This window comes from Amblyomma mixtum, chromosome 4 (assembly GCF_055824585.1).
Source record: "Amblyomma mixtum isolate Tamu chromosome 4, ASM5582458v1, whole genome shotgun sequence".
NCBI lineage: Eukaryota > Metazoa > Arthropoda > Arachnida > Ixodida > Ixodidae > Amblyomma > Amblyomma mixtum.
Genome location: NC_143015.1, coordinates 10,298,639 through 10,317,521, shown reverse-complemented (window position 1 = coordinate 10,317,521; position 18,883 = coordinate 10,298,639). Strand labels below are relative to the sequence as shown.

The window sequence follows — 18,883 nt, the reverse complement described above, 5'->3', positions numbered from 1 at the left end:
GCTTCTCGCTAGCTGTTCTCCGTGGCCTGCTCGGTCTCGCGCTGCACGTGCGGACCTCGTGGCGGCACCTTCCAAAGGTATCTCGAAGAAATGCTCAACAAAAGCGTAGCACTCACGGCAATTATTTCATTCATGCTGCTATTCTTCCACGTTCGGGCGGGCATTTCAAGAACCCAAACTGACTGTCGTCCCTCGTAACAAGAGCTGGCCAATTGTCGTGCTGCCATTGTGGAATTATGGGGGGAGGGGGGGGGGGGGTCTTCCGCCACGCACTCCCACTGCGCGGAGGCAGCGACTCCGCTCCCTAACCGTGGAGAGGTTCGTGCTCGAGGGAACAAAGCGAGAGACGACAAAGCGAGACATCTCATATGCTATTCCTGCAATGAATCCGCAGAGCAGGCCAGCTAGCTGCATAGCATCAACGAGGTATTCTTCCGAAGTAGAAGGCTACGGAAGAAGGGCTTCGGAAATATAGGCGGCCAACGTTCGTATGTGCCGACAATGGCAGCCAGGTTTACCCGTCTGCGCCGCATGCTAAGGTCAAAGCTATCCTTGAGCATTTTGAGCACTCGCTTCGTAGCCTAGTGCCAGATGGCCTGCGGTTAGGCACGACGGATCTTCCGTGCACCTGCCGCGAAAGGTAACAACAGCGTGCGGCTGCAACCGCTCGCGGCGATTGCCGGATCGCCCAGATCCCGAAAATGCTCTCACTGGTTCCGCGCAGTTCCGCGTAGTCTTCGAAGTGGCGCTCAAGTCGCTGCTTACGCTAGTTGACAGCCCTGCGATGCGGACGCATGTTTGGTGCTCTTCGGATTACGCGTGATGACCGGTACAAGTCGCACTGACGACTGCGAGAGCTACGTGACTGCGCCAAATAGATTAGTTCTCTCGTTTATTATTTTGAAAGTAATGTTTGCTTAGATTCAGACCAGTTATGTGAACTGCATGCTAAAGAGCAGAATTTAGGTCACTGACCTAAATTCTCCTTAGAAACCTAAAGGACGGAGTGGAGAGGTTGCCAAGGACGTGGTGACTCTTAATCGGGAGATAAGGAAGTTAAGCCTGGAGAATGGCTTTGAAGTTTCAGACTTAAACAGGCAGTTGCCCAAAGCAGGCTTTGGCAGAGGCTTTACACGGCATGGCATCCTCTTTAGTGGAAGGGTAGGAGCAGAGATCGGCTTGTGCCTGGAAGGCCGGGAGGTAGCTTTCTTAGCGGGTCCACGGCGGCTCAGAGCGTAGTGGTAAGTAGAAGCGAAGTAGGAAGTGTAACAATGGCAGCTGAAACTTGGGAAAAAGCACACCTAGGCGCAAATAATTTCACAAGGGCACAAAAATAGACGAGGAGACAACGGACAGGGGCCCCTGTCCGTTGTCTCCTCATCTATTTTTGTGTCCTTGTGAAGTTATTTGCGCCTAGGTGGGTTTTTTTCGGAAGTTTCAAGATGCAAAACCAACTAGCCCGTCAACATGCCTTATTGAATGGCAGCTGAACCTAACAAAATAGTTATAAGAGGTCCACGAAGAAAACTACTGAAATTTAACACAAAGAACAGCTACATAATCATTCAAGGGTGTAGAAAGAGAGCAAAATGGCTAGAAAAAAACATCAGTAAAGAACGAAGAAGTAGGTGTGCACGCGCGAGACACATCTCAGAGAGAGAAAGATAGAGAGAAACGTTTAAAGCATAGAATGGTTGGGTGGGTCCTCATTCCAGGAGCCCATTGGCTGTTGCCACTGTTCTTGCAGGGTTCACCAGCGAAAGCTTGTCTTCCCAATGTGATCTAGACACCTCCGCCTTCTAGTCCTGAGCTGTTGGGTTTTTGATTCTTGGTATAGCTCAGTTTTTCTGGCATGCCAGTATCATATGGTATAAGTCAGCTACTTCACCGCAGAAGGCGCCATGCCAATTGTACGAATCTGGAAACATATAACTGAATTTAAACGGATTTACATAAGTATTCGATTGCAATTTCGTTAAGATGGCCCCTTGCTCCCTGTTCAGATTTTGTGCGGTTCGGCGTATGCTTTCCTCGTTGGCCTCAAATGTTCGAGTTAATTCTTATAGCTTAATAGTGGTTCGGAATAATTATGCACCTGCGAATTTTGGGGGACCCGGGGTCCACTGTTTATTGATGACTACGTCTGGGAAGGCCAAGACAACAACAACGGAGTAGAAGGGAGGAGGGGTAGGTATGCTGATACATCAAGGAACAAATTGGCAAAGAATGAAATCAACTGGCAAGGAACATGTCCGGGTATTAGGAACAACTGCCGGTAAAAGAACATGGCTAGGGGGAAGTTTAGTTAGGTACAAGGGATAAATGCAGGCAAGAAAACTAGTTTACTTTAATTTAGTGTCTTAATGACTATATAAAACCGTTCGGAGACGGTGCGGATATTATTTTGCTAGCTGACATGAATGGTCACATCGAGGATCCGGATGGATACACAGATTGTAACAGGAAGTTTGTGCTGGACTTCTGTGAGTGGCGCCACTCAACTATTCAGAGAAACTATGTCAGAGGGACAAATCACGCGGAAATTCCGTAACAGGCAGGCGACCACTGACTGCTGCCTAATGTCGCAGGGGATCTATAGCAAGCTGGAAATAATGGAAATAAACGACGAGGGGTTGTACAGCCTGGAAAGTGATCATAAATGTATTAGTCTACGGTTAGAAGCCCTGATCGAAAGAGAAATGTAGTGAAAAGAGAACGTGAAATTAAGCGACGAACAAATACTGCTAATAGCAGCCAACATAGAGGAAGCAATAGAGAAACGCCTCATGGAAAAGTGGATTATATTCAGTTGGAACCATTCATGAGTGCAAAAATGAAATAATTAGAAAGAGTCAACCACCTGAGGGGAAAGAGGAAGTCACGAAGCTGGTGGCCGAATACGAAAATTAAGGAGGCCATCGAACAACGACTGGTGGCTTCAAGGAAACACAGAGAAGCAAAAAGAGGGCGCAGTTATCTGAAGAGGAAATAGGCCAAAAATGAGAATCTTATAAACACAAGAAACAGCAAGTTCAGGTCTTCGTTCCAGGCTAAAATAAAGCAATGCTCTGATCACTGGGTTGCTGAAGTTCGCGATGCAACTAAGGGGGGTCAAGAAAATTCTGGTACCACATAAGCTGGCTGGGTAAAACAAATCAATGAAAGCAGGAACATATTGAAGATGCTGGAGAACCAAGCTGCCGAGCTCCCATCCGGGCCGATGAAAGACATGCCTACAAACAGCGCGGCGGCAAGCGCACGTTGCCCAAATCTGCAGAGCTACCCAAAAGCCTGACCAAAAACCCCCGAACGTGGATCGGCCTCACCAAAAAGAAACGCCTGGCACCACCAGAAAATGGGGAAGGCAGGCGGGCAGGCAGGCGGCGAGAACCAAAGACGAGGTAGATCGGCGGTCTCGCAAGCTGGATGATGATGATGATGTCCTCAGGCTGGAAAGCGCACCCTGGAACGTTGTTCTTCTTCCTTCTGGCTACGGCACCTCTTTCTTCTTTCAGTTCCACTTTTATACCTTCCCTTACGGAGTGGTTGAGGCTTCTACCAAGGCGAGAGATAGTTACTGCTCCATTTCCTTTTTTCAAAAACCGCTAACAATTTTCTTCTTTCCTTATAGCCCCGCCACGGTGGCTCAGTGGTTACAGCGCTCGGCTGCTGACCCGAAAGACGCGGGTTCGATCCCGGCCGCGGCGGCCGAATATCGAGGAAGGCGAAATTCTAGAGGCCCGTGTGTTGTGCGATGTCAGTGCACGTTAAAGAACCCCGGGTGGTTCAAATTTCCGGAGCCCTTCACTAAGGCGTCCCTCATAGCCTGAGTTGCTTCGGAACGTTAAACCCTAACATACCAAAAAATACCATATCTTTCTTTATATTTTGAGAAAAAACATGTACAACTTTAATAATGTTTTCAAAAGGGCCGCAATCGGACCTTCTCGACATAAGCACAGCCGTATCATCATATCAAGAGCACTTGCTGCTGGGCTAGTTGGTTTTGGTTCATATTTAAAAAATTCAGGGGTCGCTTTGTTGACCTAAAGCGCGTAGAAGCGAAAGCCTTAAGCGCGGTATTGCTGCTAGTATACTATAACTGCTAGTGTCACTGATATGTGGTTACCATGTTAAGCTTCGGCTCTGAGTGTGGAACGCGGTAGCCTCTTGCAACGCTGCCAGGGAGTCCTCAGAACGCCATCGCCCGTTGTGCTCTACGTCTTGCTGGTCGGTAAATTAGTTTTTGAGGAAAGGAAATGTATCTGTCTCGCATATCTCGGTGGACACCTGAACTTCGCCGTAACGGCAAGGGAGGAAGATGGGAGTGAACGAAGACACCGTATTCACTAGACGCGCCTTTGTTCATTCGAAAGCATCGCGCTGGCATGGCGGAGTGGTTACCGTGTTCATCTCGCACTCCAGAGACCGGGGTTCCATTCCCGAACTCGACCGAATTCCTTCTCGGTTTTATTTGTGTATGTGGTCTGACTAGAAAGCTTAATTAGGCTAATTGGTAAATTAAGCAATGAACTCGTTGCAGCATCACTATACGGTCCCTTGAATTTGTTGCGTGGTTACTAGCCGAAGTACAATTGGCCCCCTTTGAAATTCGCGCACTGTGACGTCACGACCATTTCGACCAATTGAAAAGCGTGACATTTCTGTCGACAACCCCTGCTTACAACGATGAGGCATTAAAGGCTTCCGCCTTAATAGGTTTTAGGCGCAAAAACAGCGAGACACATAGGAAGGTGACAGGTCCCGCAATTGGAAGGTCTCGCAATTGTGAGCCATGCTTCACTGATGTGCGCATTCTGGGCAAAAACAATGACACTACTGCTAGGGAATTGATAGAAGCGTTTTTTATCAAAAAGAAAGGCGACGTGTGCGCAAGCGACACATCAGTTGTATTGTTTAACTGTGAAAAGAAATTCCTGGAGCGCGCCTTATCATGTCGTTCTTGAGCTTTAGGTGACCCTCCTGCCCATGTGACGACAAGCTTTATAAGTACAGTCTTTGTCAAAAGTTTAGAGCCCAGGGGGTTTGCTTCTAAGCCTTGTATTGGGACTCCAGAAGCATTCGTGGCAGCCCTACCCATTGGAGGAGGCAGGACCAGAAATCATCTTACCTTCAGGAAATTTGGAGCGCTGGAGATGCATTACGAACCACACAGTGTGGCTCAGAAGCAAACCCCCTGGGCTCCAAACTTTTGACAAAGGCTGTACGTTTCATGCATGCAATAAAATCAGTTGTAAGTTGGCGCTTCATCCTGTTACCTTCCTATGTGTCTCGTCTGTTTTTTTGCGCCTAAAACCTATTTAGATATGATCATCATATCAGTTTTGCTGAGCATGAAATTGTAGAAATATTCATTTTTTACGAAATCAAAAATCATGGAGGGCACTTAAGACATGCTTACAATGCTGCGAATGAGAAGGCATGCACACGGGGTGCTCGGCGCCGGCGATGGTGTTCAACTCTAATGAAGTGGCCAGCGAAGCTGGTCTGCTCGCGGCACCGGAATGGAAGTTTATGAAGACGATCATACCCAAACCCAGCTCGAGAAATTGGCAGTTTAGCGCGCAGGGTGTGCTGCGGTGACGGCGTAGTGCTCTAATGACCTGGTCAGCAAAGCTGATGTGTTCGCGACGGCTTGGGTTCAAAACCCACTTCGGATGAAGCTTTATTTCAGAAATTGTTTTTATTTCTTTACGGATGATGTATGCGCTGCCGATCACGTCATGAGGTCACGTCAGTTTTGGGTCCGTTTCTCGAAGACGGAACGCCAGATTTTCTGACTGATGAGCATATTGGAGAGACATGGGAGAGGCCTTTGCCCTGAAATGGGCGTAGTCAGGCTGATGATGATGATGATGAACCATATAATGTTTCCCATTAATATCTGATTGGAATCTACAGCCGAGATACTCACTTCTCCATTGTTAGGAGTCCTTATACAACAGCATTTGGATTGAAAATGGAAATCCTTTTCTTGCAGCGCCTTAATCTACATGCTGTGCATACTTACGTACCATGTGCTCTACTTGCAACCCTTCATATTTCTTTAATTTAATATTGCAGTTGAGAGTATGTCGTGTTATTAGCTAGTCATTCCTGGTTGCTTATGTTCTGCTATTACTATACCCACGGTTATTTGTGTTTTTTTATGTTTAAGCTTTTTAGTCAAACTATGCAGCGTTACATAAACTAAAAACCTACACTATGGTTAAACCTTTGCAGTGTATGCTTATAATATTTACTGTTTACTTATTGTCTGCATATTATAACAGCTAGCATTGTTTCACATTTTGTTATTATTTGTACAATACTACCGCCATGAGCCTTATTTTATGTGCTATTTGATTGTTTCTGTCAGAGCTCTGTTGTATTTTCGTTTTACCGTTTGTTGTTTTTCTTGACATGCAGATCAGTTGAATGTTCCGATTATGCTTGACCGCGTTCTGTTAACCTTAGTAAGCCCTCCTGCCGCAATCTCTATTGGGATTAGCAGCATTGGTAAATAAATAAATAAACAACTAAATAATTGTGACTGTTGCTGCCACATGGTATCGCGATTATTGACGAAAGCAAGGTGTTTCCTTCCTGCTTGAACAAATTTCGCCTTCCCGTTGTTTTGTAGGAAACTGAAGCAAAATAAGAAACAAGTATAATATTTCGGCACTGCGACATTTCGGCACCCACCGGAACATCGCATTGGGCCAGTTTCCTATCGACCGTGGTATCTTTTGCGACGTTCACAACGTGGAATGTCTGCGTGGAATTGTGGATAAAAGCCCAGCGCAAAATATCTCACAACACAGATGGACAAAAGCGCACCCCATCGAAGCCATGCCATTCTCTACCTGAACGCCAGTACTTGAAACGTAACCTTACCCAAAACAAGGGGCGTATCCAGGGACCCACACTGGGGCCAGAGTTTACATGTCAACAACCCAACCTTTATGCTTTGTTCTGAAGCGCGGTTCTTTTATTAATTAGTTAGCATTTGTTAATATTCCAGCTAGTATTTAGTCGGTTGACTTTCGTCAAGAAAGTCATATAGACAAATATGCATCCCGCCAGTATTGTGCAACATATTTAATGCATCTGAATATTCATATGAAACTATGTACGATACCTAAAGAGAATATCAAAATGTGAAACTATGTTTACTCGCCATCTTCACTACTTATTCAGTTTATTCTTATAGTTCGCGCAGCATTATTTTTATCTGTAAGTTATATATCGATAAACGTTATATCCTTTAATAGATAAGTTTCCGTAAAACGTACTGTAAAATTAATTTTGACGTTGCTGAAATATTCCTCAGAACAATACCATCAGGCCCAGTGGCCTGATGGTATTGTCTGCAGTCAAGATAGATTAATTTTTGCTGTCAGATTATTCAGTTACCTCATGAGAAACAGCAGTGCGTGTACGAGTAAGTTTGGATGGCTCCCGCTGCACGATTAAAATTCACACGCTTGCTTGCCCTTCGAGGGTTGGCTCGCGGCAGTCGCCTGTGCTGTTGCGAGCAAGAAATGCGAGGGAAACAGAGGTCTCTGAATGCACCCCGTCGGCTCAGAAACACGCGCGGGAAAACTTCACTAATGTCAAGGTGTGTGACGTCGCGACAGGGGGCTGGCGGAGACCTTTTTCCCAGCTGTCCGGCGGCCTCTTCGGTTAGACGATGGGGCTTGTTTCCTCATCGTGCTAGCAACGCACCAAATAGCAAGGGGCCGGGTGCGGGGAAGGAGTTTGAATTGGTTTAGAGGCGGGGCCAATCTCCCAACCACGCCCCTCTTGGATCCGCTGCTGTCCTAAGCCTAATGTGACGTTCTAAAAAGAAGGGAGTAAAAAGGGGGTAAGCACTCTCTAGACACTTCATCTTGTAAAAGGGAGCGCACTAAGCGCGCAGGTCGCTCCTTTTTTACTCAAACATAGGCACATTTAGATACTGAGCAAACAGTCATTAGTTTCTGAAGTCCGTTCAAAATGACTGTTTCAAACCTATTCCAGTCTCAAACCAAACCATACCTACTAAAAACTATCATAATTACGCCCACATAACACTTAATTTTTTTGTAAAATTCATTGAAAACCTAGCCAATCCATAAAACTTGCCATGATTATAATCTGCACAAATCTCTTCAGTGGCTTCGCGACGTTAAACCCCCATAAACCAAACAAAACCTATTCAAATATTTAAATCTTAACCTAACCCTGGGAAAACGCTCAGTCTTCAACTCTGCCAGCTAAAACTTCAGTTAACCCTCAACTGACGCAGCCTTAAACAAACTGGGCGGATGAACCAGTTTGCCATCCACCGCCGTAATTTGCGAGGTTGTAGGGGGTGTCAAAATGGCGCCGAATGCGCGCTTATAGCTTTTCGAGAGGCCATGTACGTAACTAGCGTGCAATCCAGAAAGGCAAGGAGATGTGGCTCACGGGACCTTTGCTGCAAAGTTAACTCAGGAGTCCGGCCGAGGAATGAGGGTTGTCGATTCGACGACGTACTTGCCGTGCTCTGCGTCCTTTAGGCGAGGCGATGACAAAAGCGTTCAAATGTATTTGGCGACACCCGAGTCCGGCCTGGAATCCACACTCCTATCTCTAGAGCATCGCCCGATAGTTCTATTATCGCATCCAGAGCTGCATCAGGCTTGTGCCCCCTTTAGGTGTGACGTAGCCAGACGAAAGATTGCACTCGTCCCCTAAGTGTCTGCTCCGAAGCCTCTTTTTGCCCTCTGGTATCTATTCTCCAGCGCACCTCTCCGCACACGTGCGCCCCCTCGGTTGTCGACGCACCCGCACCGTAGCGCCTGTTTGTTGATCCAATGCACCAAGCGCTTACGCCCCCTGTCATTATTTCTATCTCTCCCGCGAGTTCCAGTGAAGTTGTTGAGAGATAATCCCAATCTTATCATCATTCTACAAGTGCGCTCCTCCCTACTTGGTGTTGTGGTCTTCCTTCGAGACAAACAAAAGAACCAAGTCCTGCGTGCGCGATATGTACCATAACTGCTATCTTGATTGATCCTACTGCTTTTGTCGCGCGCACTGTTCCTCAAGTCAGCATGCAGTCGAAGCACGATTGCAGGCAGCACACTCGACGAGGCGGCCAAGGCAATTCAGGCTACTTCGTTTTTAGTTTCCTACATTCCCTGCCTTTCTCTCACTGTTTCGTTGCATTGAAACCGAGGTGGAAGTTTCTATTGCTGGAGGTACGACTAGCGCAGTTCACAAAACGTTTTTAACGCAAGAACTGACTCGCGCAAGTAATCAAGTGATATTGGCAATCGTGCTATCCGGCGGCTGACAAATTTACCGAAACTTCACTCACCACTCAAACGTGTGTACAGCTCAGGGCACACAATTTGAACGAGGCGCAACAAAGACAACACAAGAAGCGTGATTAATTAACCTTCATTTTCCAATATTTATTCATCATCATGAAGCCCTCTGCAGGACAAAGGCCTCTCCCATATCTTTAAGTAATTCTGTCTTGTCCCAGCTACGCCCGCCCTATCACTGAAAACTTCCTTAGTCCTCATCCGCCCATCTAATTTTGTGCCGCCCTCTACTACGCTTGCCTTCTCTTGGAATCTGTTCCGTTACCATACAGGACCAGTCTTGCCTGCGCATTACATGCCCTGCCCAAGCCCACTTCTTCCTCTTGATTTCGACTAGGATGTTATTGACCCGCGTTTGTTCTCTCACCCACGCTACCGGCTTCCGGTCTTTTAACGTTACACATGTCATTTTTCTTTCCATAGCTCGTTGCGTTGTCCTTAACTTAAGCTGAACCTTTTTCGTTAGCTTCCACGTTTCTGTCCCATAGGTGAGTACCAGTAAGATATAGCTGTTGTATACTTTTCTCCAGGGGATATAAGTAAGCCGCCATTGATTATCTGGGAGAACCTGCCAAATGCAGGATGTTCTGGCCAAGTACTACACCAGGGTAGCCAAATCCTGTTCTGGGGAGGGAGTGCGTTGTCTGTTCTGGTCACCGAGATCAGGATGCACTCCAGACCTGGTTATGCAAATCCATAGGCACGCGGTGCTTTTTTTTTAACCCGGTGAAGAATTGCGCGGCACCGGAACCCAGGAAATATTCCAAAGTCGACACTTACAGAATCTTTTTTTAACAAAGAATGTGTTGTAAGTCTAGTGCTGCAGGAGTTACTTGTAAATTTCAGAAATACAGACTACACGGAACACAGGCCACAAAACAGAGAACGCAGAAATATGTGCATTTAGTATGTGGTATGCCATTCAGACTCAGAATAGGTAGCAAACGAATTGCTTTGTGAGCAGAGTCTATAAAAACCCTCTGCAAAACCCGAATGCTTTCCTTATCGTGCGGACAAATCTCGGCACACATTTCAGATGCACCACTGCGCTTTTGCGAGTTTTGCAAAGGTATTGCGAAGTGCGTGCAGCTAGCGACAATGAATTACAGTCCTCAGCTGCGAAGCGTCTGTGATGTTTTAAATATGCGCAATTGAGACTATTGTAGACTATGGATATTTTCTGTATTGATGTCACGCGATGGAGTTTCCCGTTGCCGGAATGTTGCGCTTGTTCGGATGGGGAGTAGCTCGCTGGCGGGCTCGAAGTGGTAATTTTAGAGAACACCACGCCACCCTGGGTTATGGGTCGTTGTAAACAGCACTTCTTGAAGAATGGCCTGAGGGGCGAGTTGGTGCATGATGAAAAGAAACGGCGGCGCAACAAGGACAAGGACACTAACAAGAAAGGGGACACCACATGCGCACACTACCAACTGCTGTTTATTGCATGGAAAGGTTGCATATATAAACATACAGCTCAATCATGACACTCATCGCATTATCGCTCCAAACCCAACACGTGGAAAAAAAAGCAGCAACATCAGGATAACAGACAAGAAACTTTTAACCTTTGCAGAAAAAACTAAAAGATTGTGATAACAGAACTTAGAGGAGGCCATCTCGTAGCAAAAGCAGTGTCAAAAAATCGTAGCAAAAGCAGAGTCAAACATGAGAAGGAAAAGCAGTCAAAGAGAAATTACAATCGTAGCAAAGGCATAGTCAAACGCATTAAGCAAAAGCAGTCAGAACCCGAAAAAACAACAAAACGGAAAAGGCAAAAACAGTAACAAAATTAACAACCCGCCTAAACAAACAACAGACGGCCGCTAGAAATGCAGGGCTGAAAAGATGCATAGTACATGACGTCACAAAAAACTGTCAAGAAAGGACACTTCATTTCTACGGAGGGACACAGAGGAGTCGCTGACACAAGTGCTTCCCTTCTTATTGATCTTAAAGTCCTCAAGAATTTCACGTGCCACCTGATCGCGACTCCTGCCCAGAATCCTTACTCCGTTAAGCACTGGCTCACACTTGCAATCTTTACAATGTAGAGGCAAATTCGACCCGCCTCCGTTTTCTAACGATTTTTCATGTTCCCGTGTCCTGTCGTTAATGCAGCGACCCGTCTGGCCTATGTAGACCCTCCCGCACGTCAGTGGGATTTCATGTACCACTCCGACGGCACAGGAAACGAAATGCTTGCCGTGCCTCTTTTCGCACATGGCTTTCTTCTTTTCGCTGATCCGCGAGCATAACACGCTCAGCTTTCTTCATCATCATCATCATCATTTATTAACCCTTAAGGGTCCCGTTAGGGACATTACATAAGGGGGGGGAGGTGGTACAGGGGTGTTCAACAGTCATACATGAATATATAAATATAGAAGGAATATGGAAATACAGAAAAATATAGAAAATATAAAATATACAATCGAAAAAAAAAAGTAGAACAAGACGAAAAAAAGAGAGAAGTAACAAATTCAAATAATCACGTCATGACAGAGTGTAGCAGAAATATACACAGGAACAAATTACAACTTTGGAAGTAGAACAGGCTGGTCAGTTTGCATGGCTTGGAAGCTGGCATAGGGTGCAGGAAAAAATTATTTGTCGTTGAGATGGTCGATTAGGAGCTGTCTGAATCTGGAAGGGTTAGTCTCAATGACAATGTGTTCGGGGAGGTTATTCCAGCTTTCTATCGCACTGGGAAGGAAAGATTTATTGAAATAATTGGTGGAGCCGTGCAAACGCTGTATGCTTAAGGAGTTAAATAAACTACGAGATGATCGTAGCGGAGCTCGTAGAAGGTTTTCTCGAAGTGCTGGAAAGTTAAAGTACAGTTTGTGAAAAAGACAAAGAATTGAAGTTTTCCTGCGAAAGGCTAAGGACTTGATGCCGAGAGATTTTTTTTTATTTTTTATTTATCTTTTACCCACAGCGCCATTTGGCATTACAGCGGGGGGGTTGATACAGCAACACAGCACATAAATGCAGGTAAATACAAAAAAAGAGAAACAGCAGCCCAAGCATTCGCAAAGTAAGCAAAGAACAAAATTGACGCAATGCGCATCTATGTACAGAATTTGGGTACAAGAAAGTCAACTGTGTTGTTCACCCAATAAACGTGCATTTTAGGAGAAAGCACCAACGCAGTAGACATAAAAAAAACAAAAACTTCAAACGTATATTTCACGCAGGTATACTGCGCATTGACAGGAAGACACAGGTATACACAGTGGAACGCACGAAACGAAGAAGCAGCGCACAAATAACGACGCACCGTCTAGCTATGAAATGACGTGACGCTGTTCAAAGCGGTATAAAAGGATGCATTTGATGAGATGGAAGTAACAACGGCCGGCAAACGGTTCCATTGACGAATGGTTTTCGGAAAAAAAGAGTCGCTGTATGCTGCCGTCCTGCACTTGTATTCACGTACTTTTTGATCATGGTCAAGGCGTGCGGATACGTAATGTGGTATGAAGATGTATGTTTCGCGTGGAATGCCAATGTGGGAGTAGTATATGTTATGGAAGAGTTTGAGCCTCTGCTTAGTTCTCCGCTGTTCTAGCGATTCCCAAACAAGGACTTTTTTTGCTATTGTTGCACTGAAGTTGCGTTCACATGACTTACCAAGTACGTATCGAGCCGCCAAGGACTGAACTTTCTCAAGTTTTTCTTTGTCACCTGTGGTAGGAGGATCCCACACTGTGCTAGCATACTCCAACACTGACCGCACATAAGTTTTGTAAAGGAGTTCTTTGGTAGCTTGCGGGAAGGAACGAGTGTTTCGGCGGAGAAATCCTAAGGATTTGCAGGCCTTTCCAACTATATAACCAACGTGCCGATGCCAGCAGAGCGATGACGTGAAATATACACCTAAATACTTAAATTCTTCAACTATTTTCAGATTTGCATTATTTATGGTATATGTGGGTACTGGCTTTGTGCGTTTCCTCGAAAACGCCATGCACACTGTTTTGTCCAAGTTTAGATTCATTTTCCATTTTTCGCACCACTTATGAACAGTGTCAAGGTCGTTTTGAAGGACATCACGGTCAGCATTACATGTTATAATTTTATACAGAACACAATCGTCTGCAAACATCCTCATGTGTGACGCTATATTTTCAGTGATATCATTGATGTACAGTAAGAAAAGAAGAGGTCCCAAGACGGAACCCTGAGGGACGCCTGATGTTACAGTAGCAACATCAGATTCAGCTCCATGAACCATTACAAATTGACGTCTCGCGTGCAGATATTCACTTACCCAGGCAATTATGCGACAATCAATATTATAAGAGTACAATTTCTGTATAAGCAAATCATGTGGAACGGTGTCAAAAGCTTTACGAAAGTCTAAAAAGATACAGTCGACAGTGGTGCTGGCATCTAAGGCTTTGGCAATGTCATGGGCGAATTCGGTCAGCTGTGTGACGCACGACAATCCTTTCCTAAAACCGTGCTGGTAGGGGTTTAACAAGCCATGGGTTTCAAGATGTTTTATAATACTTGAATACAGAATATGTTCGATAAGTTTGCAGGGAACTGAGGTAAGTGAGATAGGACGGTAGTTTGACACTTTATTTCGAGGGCCAGATTTGTATATCGGAACTACTGAACCGACTTTCCAATCGTCCGGAAGGGAACTATCTGCCAGTGATTTTTCAAATATTATTTTCAAGAATGGAGCTATTGAACTTGAGCACCCCCGAAGAAGCGCATTTGGCAAACCATCCGGGCCGGGAGCCTTAGCAGTGCTCAACCTGTCCAGTAGCATCTTGATGCCATTCAAGCTAAAAAAAGGATTTTCTGAGGATGAGGCTGTAATCGTGACGGGCGAGGCTGAACCGCTGGTGGTTATCGCTTTCTTGGAAAACACTGAGGCAAAATATGCATTGAAACACTCAGCTTTATCTGCAGCATCACTGACTTCTGTTCCAGCTTCCAGAAGAGGTGGAATAGATAAGTTATCCTTTTTGTTTCTTTTTATATATTTCCAAAGTTCTTTAGGATTTTGGCTGATCTTAATATGAAATGAATCAAAGAACGTTTTCTTCGCCTGTTTCAGTGCAGATTTTACCTCATTTGTTAGTAATTTAAGCTTATGGAATCCATTAGTAGATTGATTCTGTCTCACTGCTCTATAAGCTCTCTGCTTTCGTTTTAACAACCTTTTTAATGACACATTGAACCATGGTTTGCTTCTCTTTCTTTTTGGAGTTAATATCCAGGAAGGAACAAAGCGGTCACGGAGCTCGAAAACTTTTCTTTTAAAGCATGACCAGAGCTCTGCAACGTCGTTAGTTTCAGCGATAGTTTCAAACACAACATAATAACTATCTTGTGCTAAATTAATTTCCGTTATGTTGGCCCTTTCATAATTGTAGACACGACGACTTTTAGAATATTCCTTCACGATTTCTAAATTTAATTCACATATGACAGCCTCATGATCGCTAATTCCCGGCACTACTATTGTTGACTCAACTAGTTCAGGTTCGTTTGTGAATAATAGATCTAAGATATGCTCCCCTCGAGTTGGTTTGAGAACATTTTGGTTTAAGGAAAATAGGTTCATTAAATTTACCAGAGCCTCATTGAGCCCCCCCGGTTGCTGGAATGCTAGCTTGCTGGTGCCAGTTGACGTTAGGCAAGTTGAAGTCACCGCCAATAACTAAAAAATCAGTTGTAATTAATTCAGTCAAAGAAGTCAGTGTTATAAGGGGATGAAATGCACTTCCGGGTGGCCGGTAAAATGAACAGATAGATAAGGTTTTACCATTATGGAGCCTCAACTGACACCATACTGCTTCACATGATCCGCAATCGATGTTGATCTGGGATGACTGAATTTTTTTGTTGACCAGGATGAACACACCCCCTCCATGGCTATTGCGATCTTTCCGGTAGCATGCATATGATTCTGGAAATACCTCACCATCGCCGATATCGCTCGCCAACCATGATTCAGTTCCAATAACTACCGATGGCTTGACAGTATGGAGAAGGCTACTGAATTCATCAATCTTATTTTTGACGCTACGACAATTCACCACCAGACACGAAAGCCTCGCGTGTGTACTGTCATGTGGTCATTCAAAGGGTACAACTTCGTTAGTGGCGTCATCGTAGATGTATTTGGTGTCATTGATAAGCAGCATGTCTAGCTTGAGTTTGACCTTATCAGTGCTGTCTGCTCTGCCTTTTGCGAATTCCCAAAGATGCCGTCTTTTGCGTCTTAATGTCTCCGAATAATCCTCGGACACGCTCATTCCTGTGCCTTTGAAGCTTTTTGCGTTTTGCATAACCCTCTCTTTTTCCTTAAACGAAGAAAAATGAGCTATAATCGGCCGATTTTTCCCCTGCTTGAATTTTCCAATCCTGTGAACCCTTCCCACTGTTGAGAGCGAAAAACCGAGATTTGTTTCGCACACTTTCTTTATAGCGTCTTCTGAATCGGACCAAGTTTCGTGCGGGTTCTTATCTTCTATGCCGTAAAAAACTAGGTTGTTACGCCTGCCGCGGTTTTCAAGCTCGTCAACTTCCGATAACAAGAATTTCAAGGTTTTTTGGTTGGCTTCACTGGTCGTTTTACATGCTTGCATTTCCGTCTCAACTTTGGCAATCGAAGCAACCCGTGATTCCAAAGAATTAATCCTGTCGGTTAGAGCTTGTAACACTGAGCTTTGTTCTATCTGATTGGTCTCGATAATTTCAAGTTTTGTTTTAATTTCATTTTGGCCATCCAGAATCATCTGCAACGTAACATCTGAGTTTGGCCCTGGATTTAGCTCAACATCTCCACATACAATGAGCAAGAAAAAATAAAAAGAGAAACGCCGCAACAATAAGAATCTAAATCGAGCACGGCGCGTAGGATTTGGGTGAGATCTAATACACTTGTAGAGGGCTTGGGGTGGAACCGGCAGCAAAAACACTGTGAACTGCGAGCAGTACGGTAGTTCACTAACCTGCACAAGCAGCAAAAAATGCGTGAGTGGCACTTCCATCGTCGCGCCGGTTCCACGCCCCGGTAAAGCACTGGGGATGTCCTCCTTCTGTAGGCGGTTTTCTTCGTCTTGGTCCCAATGTTCGTAGGTCGGAAGGCTGCACTGGTCAAAATCAGCTGCCGCGCACGTCGCGCGCTCAGTGTCATTGCCTTGGGACGCTTTACTGTAGACTGTCGATGCCGTGCACATTCCGTTCATGCAAAGCTGGGTAGCATGCTGTTTCGTAGCCACATCGGTGATAACCTGCACAAGCAACAAAAAATGCGTGAGTGGCACTTCCATCGTCGCGCCGGTTCCACGCCCCGGTAAAGCACTGGGGATGTCCTCCTTTTGTAAGCGGTTTTCTTCGTCTTGGTCCCAATGTTCGTAGGTCGGAAGGCTGCACTGGTCAAAATCAGCTGCCGCGCACGTCGCGCGCTCAGTGTCATTGCCTTGGGACGCTTTACTGTAGACTGTCGATGCCGTGCACATTCCGTTCATGCAAAGCTGGGTAGCATGCTGTTTCGTAGCCACATCGGTGATAACCTGCACAAGCAGCAAAAAATGCGTGAGTGGCACTTCCATCGTCGCGCCGGTTCCACGCCCCGGTAAAGCACTGGGGATGTCCTCCTTCTGTAGGCGGTTTTCTTCGTCTTGGTCCCAATTTTCGTAGGTCGGAAGGCTGCACTGGTCAAAATCAGCTGCCGCGCACGTCGCGCGCTCAGTGTCATTGCTTTGGGACGCTTTACTGTAGACTGTCGATGCCGTGCACATTCCGTTCATGCAAAGCTGGGTAGCATGCTGTTTCGTAGCCACATCGGTGATAACCTGCACAAGCAGCAAAAAATGCGTGAGTGGCACTTCCATCGTCACGCCGGTTTCACGCCCCGGTAAAGCACTGGGGATGTCCTCCTTTTGTAGGCGGTTTTCTTCGTCTTGGTCCCAATGTTCGTAGGTCGGAAGGCTGCACTGGTCAAAATCAGCTGCCGCGCACGTCGCGCGCTCAGTGTCATTGCCTTGGGACGCTTTACTGTAGACTGTCGATGCCGTGCACATTCCGTTCATGCAAAGCTGGGTAGCATGCTGTTTCGTAGCCACATCGGTGATAACCTGCACAAGCAGCAAAAAATGCGTGAGTGGCACTTCCATCGTCGCGCCGGTTCCACGCCCCGGTAAAGCACTGGGGATGTCCTCCTTCTGTAGGCGGTTTTCTTCGTCTTGGTCCCAATGTTCGTAGGTCGGAAGGCTGCACTGGTCAAAATCAGCTGCCGCGCACGTCGCGCGCTCAGTGTCATTGCCTTGGGACGCTTTACTGTAGACTGTCGATGCCGTGCACATTCCGTTCATGCAAAGCTGGGTAGCATGCTGTTTCGTAGCCACATCGGTGATAACCTGCACAAGCAGCAAAAAATGCGTGAGTGGCACTTCCATCGTCGCGCCGGTTCCACGCCGATGATTTCAACGCTGTGATGCTGAGCTGAGATTTATACTGTGAGGTGATGAAGCGTGCTGCCCGATTCTGGATGGCTTCGAGTGAATCTATTAAGTAGGCTTGGTGAGGATTCCATATTGTTGAGGCGTATTCTAGTTTAGTTCGGATGTACGTTTCATATGCTAGCTGTCTGGTGGCTGCGGTGGACATGGAAAGTGATCGCCTGATGAATCCGAGTGATCTGGAGGCACTAGCACATAGTTTCGTGATGTGATTAGCCCAGGTTAGGTTGGTTGTTATCTCGATGCCGAGGTACCGGTATGAATTAGTTTGAGACAGCGCTATGGAGTTCAGGGAGTACGAAAAATGAAGAATCGAACGTTGACGTGAGATGTGCATGAACTTGCATTTAGAAACGTTGAGCTGCATTAGCCAGTCGGAACACCGCTTCTGAATTCGGCTTAGGTCATCCTGTAATAATTCCAGATCACTGCTATTGTTGATGCGGCGATAAATGACGCAGTCGTCCGCAAAGAGACGGACAGATGATAAAATACCAGATGGCAAATCGTTGATGAAGATTAAAAAGAGTAATGGAGCAAGAACCGATCCCTGGGGAACCCCGGAGATTACTCTAGTAGTTTGAGATGCATGACTGGCGATGACGGTGAATTGCAAACGGCCGGTTAAGAAACAGTGGATCCAGGATAAGACAAGCGTGTCAAGTGACAGAGCTGAGAGTTTGGAAAAGAGACGCTGGTGAGGGACGCGATCGAATGCCTTGACGAAATCTAAATAAATTATATCGGTTTGGAAGGCAGAGTCTAGATTTAAGTGGAGATCTAGACTTGGCGCAGATCTTGGCGCAGAGAAAACGACAGCAACGTCGTACCGCCTAGCAACCTTCTTCAAGCTGTGCGCCACACGGTGTATATAAGGGACCCTTGTGGTCGCCTTGATCACGGCTTAGCATGGGATTTTTTCTTCTTGCCTTCCATTTTTTGAAGGAGGGTCTCCGCTACGCTGCAAACAACAGAACACGGGAAGCCAGCCATTCGAAGCCTTTCGGTTCTTCTGAAGTACCTTTCTTTTACAGT

The 18,883-nt window shown here is 45.9% G+C and overlaps 1 protein-coding gene and 1 pseudogene across 1 annotated transcript in view; one reads left to right on the top strand and one right to left on the bottom strand.

The window, feature by feature from the left end:
• LOC149345672 (4-vinylphenol methyltransferase 2-like) overlaps positions 1-8,768 on the bottom strand; it is a 48,284-nt gene extending 39,516 nt beyond the window's left edge. Inside the window, exon 1 of the mRNA XM_089585269.1 lies at positions 8,457-8,768. The gene's annotated coding sequence lies outside the window, so the exon portion shown is untranslated. The remainder of the gene's footprint in view (positions 1-8,456) is intronic.
• LOC149345671 (uncharacterized) overlaps positions 1-18,883 on the top strand; it is a 43,630-nt pseudogene that overhangs the window by 14,027 nt on the left and 10,720 nt on the right.